This window comes from Ursus americanus, chromosome 28 (genome assembly GCF_024610735.1).
Source record: "Ursus americanus isolate L20-20 chromosome 28, mUrsAme1.1.p, whole genome shotgun sequence".
NCBI classification, from domain to species: Eukaryota; Metazoa; Chordata; class Mammalia; order Carnivora; family Ursidae; genus Ursus; species Ursus americanus.
Genome location: NC_142154.1, coordinates 13,138,960 through 13,153,254, shown reverse-complemented (window position 1 = coordinate 13,153,254; position 14,295 = coordinate 13,138,960). Strand labels below are relative to the sequence as shown.

General features: G+C 40.1%; 1 long non-coding RNA gene across 1 annotated transcript in view; it reads left to right on the top strand.

Annotated features, from left to right (window-relative positions):
- Positions 1 to 5,948: 5,948 nt before the first annotated feature.
- LOC148107560 (uncharacterized) overlaps positions 5,949 to 14,295 on the top strand; it is a 31,204-nt gene continuing 22,857 nt past the window's right edge. The window contains exons 1-2 of the long non-coding RNA XR_015722110.1: positions 5,949 to 6,161; positions 8,197 to 8,303. This is a non-coding gene — a long non-coding RNA (uncharacterized LOC148107560). The remainder of the gene's footprint in view (positions 6,162 to 8,196; positions 8,304 to 14,295) is intronic.

Below are 14,295 nucleotides of genomic sequence, written 5' to 3'. Positions count from 1 at the left end.
ACCTTGAAGAGGCTGTCAAATCCTACGCAACAATCAGAGCTTGCAGGTTGAGACAGTTTTACTTTCTTTTCACACATTTGTTTTAAAGGATAAGATTTATTTAAGCCCAGGTTCCATCCAGAGAATGTGAAAACAGACATAACCAGCAGCGTTTCCTAAGTGGGCACCCCTCCGCCACCCCCCCGACAAAGCTACCCGGGATGTGGCATGAACCCTTTGATTCCCCCAAGATGGCCTTGCCTTTGTTAGAATTAATTTTGGAGGTAACTAGAGCAACGTGTGGTGAACGTCCTGTAAAATAGGTCACCTACCACAAGTGAAAGGGGAGAAGTTACTCAAAGGGTAGCCAAGAGCAGGGATGGATCACAATTCCGAGAGAATAGGGTTTAGTGATGTTACACAAGGCAACTGTGTCCAAAGACCCTTTCAAAGGGCTGAAGAAAGAAGTCTTTGTTGGTGTGAGTGACTGACTCTGCCTCCATTACCTTCTTTTACACATCACAGTATCCTGTGACACGCCGTGCACACCGTTTAGGGAGGTGAGCGTCAAATGATACGGCTTAATCAACACCGAGATGTAAGGTTGGTGTTCTGTTCCCAACTCCTGCCCTACTTGCCGTACCCCGAGTGCACATCACAGCGCACCCCGTTCTGGACGCAACTATAGCCCAGGCACAGTTGACTGAAGTCGGGACAGGATTCAGACCAGCTACGATTCGGCTGCTGCTCTTTTTGTGAGCCAATGTCTATGTTACCCCTTCCTCACGTTTATTACCTGATTTCACTGTTCCTTGCAAGAGAGGTGAGCCCCCCAAAATGGATCTTCCCACGGGGACGTCTGTCCTGTGTCCCATCTTCCAAGAAAAAGTCATTTCCAAAACACCTTCCAAGTTGACTGTATCCCCGGCTATGTACCGAGGTTAGTTTGAAAAGAGAGGGTAATTTTCTTTTGGGAACCGAGTTTAAAAATACGTGTACGTTGAACGAAAGGTATTTCTTAAGATGAGTTTTGTACTGTTCTGTTGCAGGTGTTTAAGTTCATTCTAGAAAATGGTTGGCGGCATGCTTTCACCCTTTCAGGAGAGCAAAAGTACATTATGCCAGGAATCCTTAACAGTTAATAATTGTGTAACCTCTCATATACTTGTTCTATTACTACTTTGTGTGATTTTGCTTCTCACAGCTACTTCCCACAGTCAGACCATTTAGCCCATTATTTGGGATCACTGATCTTGCTTTGTAAGGAAAGCTGGTAGTATCATTGTTTTATCAGAGACAACAGAGTTGCAGGGCGGCAGGACCTGTCTGAAATCTGATAGCAGATTACATTAGAAGCCATTGGGATATGTTTTTAAGGAGCTGACTGCGCCCACTCAACCCAAAACATGTTCTTTTAAAGAGGGATCACAAACTTAGTCTCAACGATCTAAACAACAAAATAATTAAAACACAAGGGTTGTTAAATAATTTTCCACAGAATGATATTTTGCCACAGAAGGTTTGGTGTTGGTTTAGCAAAGCAGCAATGCTGTGGTTCTCAGCCCCAGGGACATTTGGCAACATTTGCAGATAGTTTCAATGGTCACAGTTGGGGACGGGGGAGGAGGCTCCCAGCAGGGGTCCAGGGAGCAGAGGTTAGGGGTGCTGGTGAACATCCTACGGTGTATAGGACAGACCCTCACAACAAAGCGTATCTGGCCTCAAATATCAACTGTGTTAGGGTTGACAGACCCCGTGTTGGTATATTTCAATGGTACTTTTGCATACAGAAGTAAGGCAATTATTCCTGTGAGATACGTATTTAAACTTAAAATGTTTTACCTAACTCGTATCCAGGACACCTCATTTTAAGATTATTTTAGAAGCAGTTAATTGTTTATTGTAATTCAGCAAGGGACATTTCCTGTGGGTTTACTATCACTTGAAGATTTCAGAGTGAAATTGACATGGAAAGATGTATCCTGTATTGGAAAATTCTGCTCTGATAATAAACTTTCTAAGAATGCCAGTTTTATTTCTTCCGGAGGAGTCTTCCTTTTTCTAAACTTTCTCTTGTCTTCTTACTGCAGATGTTTTGTAAATAAGTCTGGGATGAAACGCACCAGAATCTGAGCCACGGAAACCACTTCTTTACTATACTATGAGATCGATCACGAGAATCAGTCTTTTTTTTCTAATTCATCTCTTTCCTTTGCAGACTGGAAGCACTTACAGGGGTAAGAGAAGAGCTTAGTCCCCCAAACCCTCTCAATATTTAGATTCTTTTTTTTTTTTTCCAGAAGGTCAAAAAGGACGCCAATTAAAGCCAGTTATGGACTATATTCAGCCTTCCCATATTTTTACCCCATTCCAGTAAAAGTTCCTCTCCAAAGAAATTTGGTCCAGAGATGGAATGAAAGAATGAAAGACATTTTATTTTCTCTCCTAGATGTTGGCAGTACTTCACTCCTACATGTCTGAGGTTGTTTTCATCTTGCAAAGTACTTTGATATTTGTGAATGTGGCTACATGGCTTAGAACAAGAGCAATGATAACTCATACTAATTATTCAGCTCGTATAATAATGCTTGACAAGAAAGAAAGGAACTTTTTCTTCCTTGATGATGGTTGTAAAAATTAAGAAACCCAGGAGGTACTGAAAGATCTGTGTTCTTGACAGCAAAAAGCTTCCATGTCACAGAGATCTTGTATCTAAATCATCACCAGCACCCAGCAATAAAGGTGCTCATCCTTTCAGATTTCCAGCCTATGTAAGCCAGGTCAGACTAGGCCTGGTAGACCCTGTTCTCCTACCAGGCCTGGGGGGTGGGGTGGTGGTGGTTACCCTTTTTTTGTTGTTGGCCGTGAGTATAAAATAGGATGAGGGATGAGGACCATCTCCCTCTCTCTGCCTATCATCTTCATTCCTCATCAAGATGAAATTCTACTAAATCAGACATTTTTATGATAATTCAGCATTCCTACTACTAGCTCTCACAGAAGCTTGCAATAGAAACTGGGGTGGGGGGACATCTCATTGACTCTCTTTGAAGGTCCCACTGGATGTCTAGAAATTCAAATAGATTAAGGTGATGCCCTGGCGTATAAACAGAATATTGATGAAATTATCTGGCCTACAGAATTAAACAATGAGGTTAGTTTAGGGAAGGGGAGTCAACAACCATGTCGTCTCTATTTTATGAAATCTATAGGTTGCTTTGAAGTGAGTCTGGAATAAGAATTGTACACTTCTCTTTAGTTCATTCTTTGAAATGTAGCTATTTCCTTTGAAGACTGAGCTGAGGGAGAGCCTAAAGAAGAAAACAGTATGAGGAAGGCCATCTGGAAGGGTAGGACAGAAGATCTTGGGGGAAGCTGTCAAAAACTCTCCGGAGATGGGTTCCCTTCCTGCAAGTCAAACTCTCCCCCTCCCCCCCCACCCCCCAAAGTGTTTATGTTCACAGTCTTCAGGGCGGTGGTGTCCCTCCATCCCTCCCACCCTTATCGGGGGCCTTCCTGAGGGGCTGTAGGGCTCTTCTTGTGGAAAGGATCTGGATATCCTGGTTCATCAGGCCTGAGCAAAACGGGGGCATCAGACTCAGACCACTCTTCCTCTCCGTTTGCCATGTGAAATCTCTACTCTGACAGAAAATAAACCTCTTATTGTAATTCTTTCATAACTGATTTTTTCTTCAGAAGAAATGACATCCAATTTGGTGACCAAGCAGCTGATAGCCAGGTGGGTTTTACCTTCTAACGAATTTGTGCCAAAATTCAGTATATCACATTACGGAATTTGCCAAGGAATAATATAAAGAACCAGAAAGAAAACGAGCAATGTAGAATACTGCTCCTTAAGTCCCATTCTTCAAAGAAATATAGACAATATGTCATAATACAACAACACAAATACCTGTCACTAAATCCATCCAGCTGTGACAGTGCTGTGATAGTAGTAACAGATGTGTTTGTTCTTTCCTCATTTTTCGGTATTTTTAATGGGTATTTTCCATTCCTTTCTCTAGAGTGATTCTCCTCCTTCGATTACCCTTGATATCCTTGATACGAAAGTGTTAAGGACAGGTCTCGGAACTTCATCAAAAATCCCAAATGAGTATTTTAGTTCTTTCAATTTTCTTCTTCTCCAAAATCATTCAACAAAGCAACTAGTGAGTAAATATGTAGGCTGACTTGAGAGTCACTATTTCTTTCCCTGTGTTTTATTCAGAAGTAATAAAACAAGCAAAAAACTAACAGGAAAAAAAAAAGAATTGTAAGAGGGAAAAATTAATAACCAAATCACTGGATAACATTCAGATTGGAAACAATTCAGAAGGGAAAGAAACATGTCCGCCGAATCTTCCGACTGTCGGGTGTTCGTTTACCCTTCACACTGGAGTTCATGCCTATGAAGGATGATGAGGAAAGTAAGAGCTCTAAGTGCTGGAGATAAGATTGGGGGTTGAGGGTTGTTGTTTGGTTGGTTTTTACCGTAAAGACCGAACTCTCTCTTTTCATGCTGTTCCCTCAAGGGTTGGCTGCACATAACATGGGGCCATGTAAAAATTTTGACACCTCTGTAGCCTACCTAGAAGGTCCCATCTATGAGTCCTGTCTGCCCTCTAACAAAAGCAGACCAATCTAAAGACAAGAGTCTCTGGGAGTAGAGTTGCAATTATCAACATGCACTCCAAACACCAAGGGGTTCTGTTAAAGACAGAGTCTGACACTGGGGGTCTGGGATGTGGCCTGAGGTTCTGCATTTCTAGTAAGTTCCCGAGTGATGCCAACCCTGTTGACCCAGAGCTTACCTCTTAAGTGGCAGGGGGACTCCAAGCAGAGTAGACATGGAAGTGCTTGGAAGGCTTAGGATAAGGAACCCAAGCAACAGACCCTTATGAAAAGTAAAACTTGGTTCCCCTAGGGCAATTCCTTCCACGGATTCTGAAGCCACTTGCAAAGCACATTCAGGTCTCGAATACCCTTCGGATTGTCTTTTCTCCTCAGCAGGCCTGGGGTTTCCTATCCGTACACAGGTCCAGTAAGTTCCACAGCTGTTTTGTTTGGACAGGCTGGTGGTGAAGTCTGAGCTTGCACACAAAGGGCTTATCATCAACACCGGCCTTTCTCTGACAGCTGTTTTCCTTCCCAGCCACAGGGCTCCGGCCAAAGGGCTGGCTGAAGAAAGGAGTGGTGGTATCAGCAAGCTGTGGTAGATGCCTGGCTTCAAGACCTGTGGGAGTCTGTCTGTCTCTTTCTCTCACAAACACACATACACACGCCACGTTAAAGATCAGGTTCCTAATTTCATGCTTGCAGTAGAACACATATAGAAGAAGTAGCTTGATACATCTATCAGTTTTGTCCACAAAAGCTGGTGCGGAAGCAGGGACGAAATTATTTCCCATAATAAAACAAGGAATTTCTATAAATCACAATGAGTAATTTTCAAGTCCCCCTGAAAAATCTGCTGCGCGCATTGGCGTCCGTGACGGAGCCACACGTAATCCCCCAGCATGAGATTAGGCAATATGAAATCAGGATTAGGTTATGTGAGTGCCACATCTAGTAGAACCGATAAAAATCAGGGTCGTTGTCAGCTGTGTAAACGGGGAGGAAGAGGCGCCTTCAGCGGCTTCTTTTGGGGAAGGGCTGTTTTGCGCTGGTGAACTGCGCCCCCTGGTGGAACCGGAGTTGATATGTTTGCGATTCCCTTCCGCAGGGAACAAACGTGCTCCGGAGAGAATCCGTCAGTTTCAGGTGTAGAGAGAGATCCTTCAGGAAAAAAGCTGTCAGAGCACCAAAACCAAATTGCAGGGTGAGCCCGGCCCCGCGCCCGACTTTGAGCACGGTCCTCCCGCAAGGTGCAAAGGGTCTGTCCTCCCACACTGTTGGCCTTGTCACACGTGTGCTTCTTATTACAGTTGCTTTGAAATTGTGACTCTCTACTGTTTTGAGAGATGTGGACAACTCCCGTGCTGTATTTTCTTGTGTTCTCCTTAAGAAATAATTCAGGACATTTACACAGGGAAGATGCCCCACGGTCGGGAGAATATTTGGTTGTAAAATCATCTGTCTCTCTTACTTCCTGTCTGCTTACCTCCTGTCAATGAGGGGTTCCTGGGGACTGTGGTTCATTTATGCCTAGATCTCTGTTCTCCATACCCGCTCTGAACGTCACGGTAAGTTTGATGATTCTTTTGAGGATCATGTTTCTACCAATATTACATATTTCAGGGGCAAGAGAGAGAGAGTTTATGTTGTTTTTCTGGAGACTTGCTGTATGCCCCGGCGTGCACGGGCAGGAAATTCTGCAGGTCAGGCAGAAATGAGAATCTATGGCAACTCTTTCACTCTTTCGAACATTCTGCAACGAATCACATAGCAGCCTCAGTCCAAACAGTTTATAAGCTAAATAAGGAGGTATTTTAAATATTTATTTAACAAGACATATTTTAAATAACCTACATATGTAAATAGAGCGTTCTTAGCCTGTACATTATTGCCAGGTCGATTCTCATGTTCTGATATATAATTAATTACCGGTTTATTCCTCTGTAAACCGAAGCAGGGAATAAATCAGCGATGCCAGGTCACTGATGTCAGCAAAAATTGTAATACCCTCTTGTGAGTGGGTCTGTGAAAGGGGAGATGAGACTGTATAAAATCCAGGGTAGTGGTGTGCCAAACTGTGTCCAAAAGGCAAGTTTTTTTTTTTTAATCCCAATTTAGTTGCTTTATCCTGATGGCTAGACTTTCTCTGTGTGCCACGTAGGTGGGCGTGGGATGCACATTTTCTACTTTAAAACAAACTCAGAAAGCATATGCAGTGTCATCTATGCATTTTAAGGGTGGAGTCACCTAAAGTAAATGCGTACCATGACCGTTTCCAGCAGCATTATTATATTTAGAAGCAAAAACAACACACATCAATACATTGGGTAATTGGTTGGTAGTTGAAGATTTGAATCTTTTTAATGCCTCAGCAAAGTCTGCGAATCTATTTTTGATTTTTTGAGAAACATATATATATATATATGTATTATATAGACATATATATTTTTTCTCCACTCAAAATAAATGTCTATCTTTTAAACTTTTCCACTGAAAATCTCTAAGGGACAGAAGCGTCAAACATAAAATTTGTCATGAATATAAAGAGATGTCTCCTGGGAATAAAAATTAAACAAAGACATGGCATCTTTTCTTCTTAGATTTACTTTCTGAGGATGAAAAATGAGTAATCATCTCAAGTACCTCAGCAAATTTTTGGTCTGGGTCCGCGATGAGACAATCACGTTTTATTTCAACATAATGCCCATAGCTTACCAACAACCCAACCCAGAGTTCTGATTTCTAATTCTGTGAATTAGCTTGCCAACTTAATTCCAGCCAGTGGATTAGCAATATTAATTATCTTGGCCCATGGCCAAAACATCTGGAAAATGTAGTGTGAGAATCGTTTAAAAGAATTTGTTCATGCCATCATGACAAACCAACCCATTGGTTAACTGACCTTTTCACCATCACCCCGTTGTCCTGCCACATGTTAAAATATTCTGTATTAAATTTGCATTAGATCCTTTTGCCATTCTGCATTGGGAAGAAGCATTAAGTCTGTGAAAAAAACAAGCACCAGCAACAACAAAATAGATTGAATTTTGTGTCTGGGACGATCATCAGATGTATTCTTGGAGGCATTCTTAGATCCCTTCACTTATGGTATTAATTTGGTGCTTAGAATAAGAGTCCTTTTTGAAGTTTATAGGTCCAGAGAGATGTAAATTCGTCTTAACAGCTTCTGAACTAAGTGCCGTGATGCAGTTATATGAAGAGGGAAATTAAAGGTTAAAAACTGCTGATCCACCATCTTCCAGATTCCCTCTATAGCTTCATGAGGTGTCAGGGGCAATAATTACTTTAGTGCAAGAATAGAAGGACTCAGAATTACTTCTCTAGGATTTTCGTAAATTTTTAGATTTGCCATAACTAATATATTAGTCTTTAAAAATGAAAATGTTGATTAAGATTAAGCTTCCGTATCAGTATGAAAAAAAATTTTCTCCTAAAGAGACATGGTAGCAATACAATAATCAGATTGTCTTCTCATTAAATAGTATTATGATCATCACTTCTGTTCCTTTTACCCTGCGTTATTTTACAAAATCCTGTGAAATGTGGAGTACACCTACTTTTTTTCCCCCCTGCTGCTTACAGAGAAAACTCTGGAAATTGTGTATAAAACAAACATAAGAAGGTTCAAAAAGGTGAAGAGAGGAAGGCAGACCGGCCAAGGATCTCAGGACCCAAGGAATGACATGATGGTGAGTTTTCAGAGTTTTTGTTTTTCCTCATATATATTAGGCCTGGAGTTAAAAAAGCCAACAACTCAAAAATAGTAATAGGCACTGACAAGAGGAGACCCAACGAAAGCCTGTTTTCTCTAGCCAAAGGACAAGGAAAAGGGCAACCTAGCAAGACATAAAACATTTGGACAATAACCACTCTACTCTAGCAAACACCACAAAAAATAACTGGGTAATGTCAGACAAGGCTAAATAGGGAGCTAGGACTTTCATCCCTGCCACAGTAAAGAGCCCCACCCCTGTGATGTGAATGGGGGTCATATGCAGAGCAGTAACAAGGCACTCCTACCCATCCAGTACAGGGAAATACCATTGGAGGTCTAGTGGGGAGCTGGAACAGCCACCCCCACCCAACAGTAATGAGGAACACTCTCCCTCCCAGATGTCAACAGAAGCCCAGTGGGGAAGCTGAATTTCTACCCCCATCTGGCAGTAATGAGGGAGCACATCACCCTTCTTCTACGAGAATGGTGTCAGAGGAAGCCAGTTAAAAGAGAAGGTTTAAATAAGATCCAGAGTTTCATAACATGCTACCCAAATGTTCAGGATTCAATCAAAAATCACTCATCACACCAAGAACAAGGAAGAACTCAAATTGAATGAAAAAAAGACAATAAATATATGCTAACATCAAAATGACACAGATGTTAGAATTATCTGACAAAGATTTTAAAGTAGCTATTATAAAAATGCTCCAGTGAGCAATTACAAACATTCTTGAAACTAATGAAAAAAATATTCAGCTTCAACAAAGAAATAGGAAGTCATAGCAAAAATTAAAAGATATAAAAATGAACCAAATGGAAAAATTTTGAGCTGAAAAATATACAAAAACAAACAAATAAAAAAACTCAATGTATGGGCTCAACCACTGAATGGAGAAGACAGTGGGAAATATCAGTGAATTGCAAGATCACATCATAAAAACTGCCTAAAATGAACAGCCAAGAGAAAATAGATTGAAAAGAAAAATGAACAGAACCTCAAGGACCTGTGGGACAATTGCAAAAGCTCTAACATTTGCATTACCAGAATCCTAGAAGGAAAGAAGAGGTTAGGCCTAAATATGTCCTCTAAGAAATAACGGCTGAAATCTCCCGAAATACATAAACTTACAGATTTAAGAAGCTGAGTAAATTCTAAACAGGATAAACTCAAAGAAATCTTTACCAAGACACAGCATAGTCAAACTTCTGAGAACTGAAGACAGAACAAAAGCAAAAACTAAAGGAACCTCGAAAGATAGTGGGAGGAGGAAGATAACATTACTTATAAGAACAAAAATAATTCAAATGACTGAATTTCAAATCAGAAAACAGAGAGATCATGAGAAAGTGGCACAACATTTTTCAAGGAAAAAACTGTCAACCTCAAATCCAATATTCAGTGAAATATCTTTTAGGAATGAAGGAAAATCAAGGTAGTCTCATTTAGAAGAAAACTAAGACAATATGTTGCCAGTAGACCTACCCTAAAAGAATAGCTGAGGAAATTCTCTAAACAGAAAGGATTTGATAAAAGAAGAAGTTTAGGATCATCACAAAGGATAAAAAATACAGTAAGCAAAATATGGGTAAAAACAATTATTTTTTTCTTCTCCACTTGATTTTTCTAAATTATGTTTGAGAGTGGGAGCAGAAACTATAACTGCCTCATGTGGTTCTAAATATATACAGAAGAATTATTTCAGACAACTGTTTTAATAAATGGCAACTTTGAAGTCAGTCTTCTACACTTCACTCACATGAGTAAAAAGATTATAAGGGTAGATTGTGATAATTTATGTATATAAAATGTAATACCTAGGGCAACCACTGAAAAAGTTATGCAAAGAGATACACTCAAAAATGCATAATAAATAAAAATGGAATTTCAAAAATGTCAATAATTTACAGGAAAGCAGAACAAATAAAACAGAGGAAAAAGAGAAAAAACAGAAAACAAAAAATAAATTGATGTCAAACTTTAGCTCTAAAAGATCTCTGGTTACATTAAATGTAAAAGGTCTAAATATACCAATTAAAAACAGAGATTGGTAAGATGGATTAAAATAAAAAAACCCAACTATATGCTGTCTACAAGAGGCTCCCTTTAAATATAGAGATATAGATAGGTTGAAGTAAAAGGGAGAAAAAAGATATATTGTGTAAACATTACATAGTGATACAAGGGCCAATACACAAGGTAGGCTTGGAATCCTAAATGAGTATTTACCAAATGACAGTTAAAAAAAATATATGAAGTATCAACTGATAAAACTTGGAAGACAAATGGATAAATTCACAATTACAATTGTAGAGTTGCATCCCTTTCTTGGCAATTAATAGAACACCTGGACAGAAAATCACTCAGGATATAGAAAAACACTAGTAACCAAAAGGATCCAGTTGACATGAATAGAACCCTTCATGTAACAGCAGCATAATGTGTGCTCTTTTCAAGTGCTCACAGAGCATGTACTAAGATAGACCATATTCTGACCATAAAACAAACCTCCACAAATTGTGGGACACAGTAAAATAGTGATGAGAAAAATATTTGCTCAGCAACAACCTATTAAAAAGATTAACAGATGAGCTACACACTAGGAAAAAATTTTGCAAAGCACATATCCCACAAATGATTGGTATCTAGAATATATAAAGAATGATCAAAACTCAACAGTTAAAAAATTAGCACAAGAAATGATGTTTTCCATCATTAGTTATTAGAGAGAAATAATTTAAAACCTCAGTGAGATATAACCACATTATACACATCCGAATGGCTAAAATAAACAATGGTGAAAATACCAAATGCTGACAAGCATGCAGAGGAATTGGACTGATCATATACAGCTCATAGAAAGTAAAATGTACAACAATTCTGTAAAACAGTTTGACATTTTCTTAAAAAACTAAATATTCAACTACCATATGATCTGGCAGTTGTACTCCTGGGCATTTATATAAGATAAATAAAAATATATGTTCACGCAAAAACTTGTGCATGAATGCTTATCAGACCTTTATGTGCAGAAGTCAGCAATAGGATACAGTTCCGGTATCCTTCAGCAGGCAAATGGTTAAAGAGTCTATAGTACATGCATAACAATAAAAAGGAACTAATTGTTAATACATGTGACATCAGCCTGTATGAACCTCCAGAAAATTATAGTGAGTGGCAAAAGTCAATCTCAAAATGTTGCCTACCATTTAATTCCATTTATGTAACATTACTGAAATGGCAAAATTACAGAAATGGAGAACAGAGCAGGTGTTAAGGAGGAGGGAAGGGTGGAGGGAAGTAGGTGTAGCTACAAAAGGGCAATATGGAGGATCTTTATGATGGTAGAAATGTTCTGTATCTTGACTATATCAATATCAGTACCTCGTTTGTTGGGGCACCTGGGCGGCTCAGTCAGTTAAGTGTCTGACTTGATTTCAGCTCAGGTCATGATCTCAGGGTTGTGAGATTGAGCCTGTGTCCTGCTCCACACTGGGCATGGAGTCTGCTTAAGATTCTCTCTCTCTCCCTCTCCCTCAGTCCCTCCCCCCTCCAAAATAAATAAATAAAAATAAATATCCTGCTTATTACATTGTACTATTATTTTCCAAGATGCTACCATTGGAGGGAAACTGGGTAAAGTGTCACTCTGTATTATTTCTTATAATTGCATGTAAATCCAAAATTATCTTAAAATAAAAAATAATTTAAAAAGTCCTGCATGTAAAGGTAAAAAAAAAAAAAAAAATGACTATGACACTTGAACTTTCCACAGCCCCGGACAGTTATGCTCAGTCACTCTGAGCCTACTTCCCTGTCAGGTAAATAGGAGTAATGATACCTGCCTATTTATTTCACTAGCTGTAGTCAGGATAAAATGGCAACAGAATAACAATTCTAGAAGTGTTTCCTAACTCTTCAAGTACAACAAGAAAAAGAGCTAGTGTTGGTTGGTTTGTTGGACACAAACAGTACACCTGCTGTAAGCTAAATTGAATGTATTCCTGACTTTGTATCTCTATGGTAGCATTTTATGTGAAACTTTCAAAACATGGCTCCTATAACTTCATGCCAGAGTATGTGACATTTAAACCAGCACCACTAAAGAGAAATTCCTAATCTTTCATTGTATCTGTCTCAGGTATTCAAGAGTTTCCAAGTCTAGAGTCTGCACTAATTTTACCTCTGATTTCTTCAACATGCTGCAACTCCAGGGCTTGTCTCCCTCTCCTTTCCTTAAACACACCAAACCGAAGTTTCCATGTTGGCCCCTCCCCCTCCTTTCTCTTGCTTGTTGCACGTGGCCCAACAGGATATGCTTCCAGCAGCACACAGCCTCCCTGCTTTGCATTTCTCCCTCTGCATTGGCTCCTTTCTGTTGGAGAGTTAGGCCAGGGGACTTGGTCCTTTTCCCCTTCCAGAACCCCCCTAACACTGTATCTGTAGATTGCGGAAAGACAGAAGAGTTTGTTGTATGTGTCATGGTGATCCTTTCTACATTTCATTTATTGTCACCATTTTACAGTTGAGAAAACATTAGTGATCTACCAAGAACATACAGCAATGTTCATTTAGGATACTTTGGAAATATTTAATTAACAAAGGGATGAATACTCCACATTTTGTGCGGAATTTTTCTGTTTTGGGGTTCCTGCCCTTAGACTACATTACTAAAATTTCATTTATTTGTTTATTTCCTCATGTGTTCATTCATGAATTCATTTCATCACTCATTCAACAATGACCTAACACCCACTAAATGTAAGGACCTGTGCTGAACCCTAGGGATAGGAAGATGAGTCAAATATAATCTGGAAAGCCATACAGGAGAAGAAGAATAATGGAAAAATGGTACATGACACAAGGGGCTTAAAGGGCGCTTGGGAACAGAGGAAGAAGCACTTCGTTGTGGGGTCTTCAGGGCGCCTAGAGAAAATGGCATACTCAGGTACTTGCAGCGGCCAAGCATGTAACAAACTCTCATGGTGCGGAGTGAAGGAACTGTTCTCACCAAATTTGATGTAACCAATACATAGAAGTAAACCTAGCATTCTGGAAACCAGAAATATTATGTATAATGATGGTGATATCCTACGGGCTTCACCTACAATGTAGAGCTCACACCTGACCATATGGTTTATCGCCATGTCTACTACAACCCTCCTAATCCAGGTCTGATTTCTCCTCAGGTCAAGTCATTAGCTTTGTGGACAGACCTTCCCTGACACTGGGACCGAGTACCCTCTTCCGTTCTTTTGCATCTTTGGTTTTCTTCATGAAATTCTTCATAACGTACATAGGTACTTGCTGGCTCATGTGCTTAAGTCCCTCTTCCCCCTCTAGAAGATCAGCCGACGACGTCAGAGATTTTGCTTCTTTTGTGTATCCCTCTGTTCCCAGGGCCTATCCAAGTACCCGGGTACACAGAAGGCACGAAGTCAGTAAGGTTGAATACAGATGAAATGGCAATGGTGAGTCAGGAAGGGTATAACGCATTCAAGGAGGTGGCTTGAGAATGGCAACACGAAACAGGAAATGATCCAGAAAAGTGGAGGAGGCTAGCATGGTTTTCCTTAAGAAGATGGGGAACCTTAACCTTAAACATTATTTTTTAAGGTTTTATTTATTTATTTGTGAGAGAGAGAGCAAGAGAGAGAGCACAAGCAGGGGGAGCTGCAGAGGGAGAAGCAGACTCTCCGCTGAGCAGGGAGCTGAATGTGGGGCTCCATCCCAGGACCCCGGGATCATGACCTGAGTCGAAGGCTGGTGCTGAACTGACTGAGCCACCCAGGTGCCCCAGCTTTAACCATTTTAAATGTGAGGCCCTCCTCACCAGATCTGTATTTTAGGAAACTCATTCTTACTGTATTTGGGGGATGAATTACCACACAATAGGGCTAAAAGGACTGGAAATAGCTGTTAGGAAACTCTTGGAATCATAATGCGAAAAGTCTGAACGAAGATA